The sequence below is a fragment of the Odontomachus brunneus genome, unplaced genomic scaffold, assembly GCF_010583005.1.
Source record: "Odontomachus brunneus isolate Ranch 3 - 2012 unplaced genomic scaffold, Obru_v1 Obru_scaffold_266, whole genome shotgun sequence".
NCBI classification, from domain to species: Eukaryota; Metazoa; Arthropoda; class Insecta; order Hymenoptera; family Formicidae; genus Odontomachus; species Odontomachus brunneus.
In genome coordinates, this window is record NW_022639716.1 from 233,859 (window position 1) to 237,398 (window position 3,540).

Below are 3,540 nucleotides of genomic sequence, written 5' to 3' on the forward strand. Positions count from 1 at the left end.
GCTACTCACAATCAGTTGTTTTCACAGCTACTCAAAATCAAAACTGATTGTGAGTAGCCGTGAAAACAACTGATTTTTTACCTTGGCAACGCCACCCAAGATCAATCTGCTAAAATCAGTAAATACAATAGATCTTTTTAAGATCTGAAACAGTTTTTTGTAAAACTTATATTTTTCGAGATATTTCACCGGTCCGATACTTTTACCCCACCCTGTATATACATATACATATATATTGCGAAACTAAATATTTATTACATATATATATATGTAAAAAGCGATTTTTATTTATTTCGTGAATAAATATCAATGTATCACTTATACTTATAACATACGTCTTACTACTGCGGATGACCATATTTCACTACTTTGACTCTTTATATCTTGGGAAATATTGACTTTTGGGACTTGGTGCAATGATAGCTTTTTATCACCATGGCGAAAACTATAACATAGTGAAATTTCAGCCAATTTGACCGAAAACCATTTTCCATAGGTTTTGTGCGGGGTCCTTTGTAGAAATGTATAGAAATTTATATATTTTCATAAAAATATGTAGTATTTTGTAAAAACATGTACGCAATGTACTACAACCAACTACAACAAAATACAATTTTCTACAATAAAGAATTTCGTGTAAGTAGTTTTAAAAAAAAATCTCCAATTTTTTACAAAAAAATACAAAAATCTAAAATTTTTTAAAATTTGAGAGACAAAAAAATCTGAAGTTTTAAAACATAACACTTAACCAAACAGCACAATATCCAAATTCAGGACATTAAACGTTTTTTAGACGACGTAAAGTTGTCTCAAAGACGACTTAAAGTCCGACATAAGGACGACTTATAGATATCTTAAGGACGTTTTAATGTCCCGAGTCTGGATATTAATATCTATAACTATATCCATAAAATTTATCCATAAAAGAAGAAGGGCGTACTAAGTGGCGGTGGGACGCCGTACGTTCAAGATCTGCATACTTTTTTGTTCGAGAGAGAGAAAAATATCGAGAACGCGGTTTTGCTAGGCCGGGACTCGAACCGGGATCTTTCGCTTGCCGGGCGACTGTTCTAAACCACTAAGCTATCTAACACTCCACACTCACGACACTCTCCTCTCCCTAGATAACGCCGTTCGGAAACGACATCTCTAGCGCAATCCCGAGTCTTTCTATAGTCGCACGGCGACTGTAAAGAGAAACAATTCAACTGATGGTCTTGGTGCCAGATAATTGTTCAACTTTCATCATCGCTGTAGTTTCGCGGATCGTTAGTGCAAAGTGACATGATCTCTGAGTACAGCATAGCTGCATTATGCTGGATGTATCTTTTTCATTAAGTGAGTTTTGATTTCATGATACACAGTTGCAAAATGCAGATGAAAGGGATTTTTTCTCTCCTTAGCTGGTTGTTCTAACGATCAACTCTCAGTATTGACCAGACACCTCATGTAACGAGACGTATAATACATAGAGTGACAAACGTTTGTTATAATTTACAAAGGCAGAGGAAAAGTAAGTAAGTAAATAAATAATGAATTTATACTTATTTTTATTTATCAATATTATTTTTAATATAATTTTTATATATTATATTGTAAAATTTAGAAAATGAAAGCAATACCCAAACAGTTAAATAAAAACTGGAATAAATATTATGGCTCAATAGACGGAGTGCGGCCGGAGGATTATTTAAGAGAGAGAGTGTATATAACATTAAATGGATGTTTCTGCTTATAAAATGCAACATCCCAAAATGTGTATATACAAAACAGACGATATAGGCGATGCAAGATGTATGGAAGATGTTACAATATAGAGCAGCCGAACAATTACGAATTAATTGCAACAAAACACACCAGTTATCATTGGAGCACGTACACTCCACAAATATCTTTATTTTGTGTGCGATGTAGAGAACAAATTATGACAAATGTTGGAGAGGCGATTAAATGCCATGAGTGCCTGCTTAATAGACAAGGCATCCTTAATGCCGGAATGCTTGCTTAATAGACAAGGCATCCTCAATGCACGCAAAATTATTGTTGAAACATGTTATTAAAAATTTGGTGTAAAACATATTTTTTATTTAGCCATGTTAATAAATTCATATTTTGCTTATGCCGTCGAATTTTTTATTATGTTTTAGTCCCGATTTACAATAGGTGTAGTAAGCTTTAAGCCTTAAGAAATTAACCAATCACAGTGAAATTATAGAGGAATAATCAATTGTGATTGGTTAATTTCTTAACGGCTTAAAGTTTACTACACCTATTGTAGATCAGGACTTACCTTACCCCATTAGTTTGTAAGCATAAATTTTGTAACACAACAAGATAATGTTAATAAAATTATATTAGTAGTAGTAGTACTATGCATTTTCAAAAAAAAAGATTTGTAAAATATTGTAAGAATACTTAGGTAACTGGTTTCAAGCCTAGTTCATTTTGTGTGTACAAGAAACCACATCGAACGAATAATATTATAGAAAGACATAATCGAGAGCTCAAGTCATCCTTGCGCTCAAATTCTATAAGCGTTGAGTTTTTAGGTATATTGAGTATCTTAATAACATAAGCAAATAATTTTTAAAATTGTTTGCTGCTTGTGTTTAAAATTGTTTGAAAATTATTTTAATAATTTACAAAATGTTATTGAATAATGAGTTGTTCCTTTTTATTCATTAAAAAAATATTTTAATGAATAAAAAGAGATGCAATCCATTATTTACATGTTTCTTAAAATTATTTGAAACTATTTACTAACAGTGTGTTCGAATGGCTCTGGGTTAATCGCTCCGGGAGTGCGTTCGAAAACATCCCCTGAGTGCCTTAATCCTCCTGAACATCGTTCGAAAATACTCCGAGAGCTATTGGTGGACTTTCCATCGTTGCGTTCCAAAACACATTAAAGTCACTTCAAGAATGACTATTTCTCCATACCTCGCTTAGGGTGCGTTCGAAAACACTGAAAGTCCACGACGGAAAGTGGCTGTGGTGGATGGGCTTGGTGGGGTTAGTGGAGTTGGTATTGAGAGGAGTTTTCGAACAGCCATGGAAGAATGCTCAATGTGACATACTACATGTGTGTTGTGCCTACATATGTGTTGTACAAAATGGCTGATCGAAAGCGTATTTCGACATTAGCTATAATTGCTTTTCAGCAAAATAATAATAAATTAATAAATTTAGTAATTAATTAATTAATTAATTTAGTAATTATTAATTTATAATTTAGTTATCTGGAAAGTTAATTGGCTATATATTTCTCGGTCCGAGAACTCGGATCGATTTCTAGCATCGTGGGCACCAGGCCTAAGGAAATTTATAAACTTATTTATTACTCCTTACCTTTAACATCGTATATATAGACATTTCCCTTGTCATCCTTTTGTATATTTTTTTAAATATCCATGCATAAAATATGACGACCCGAGATTAAATTTTCCATTTTTTTTCACAAATTGTTACTGATTCGTGACTTTTAACGTGCCTCGTATCTCGTAAGAAAATTTCAGAACCTATAAAATACAAAAAGCTTAA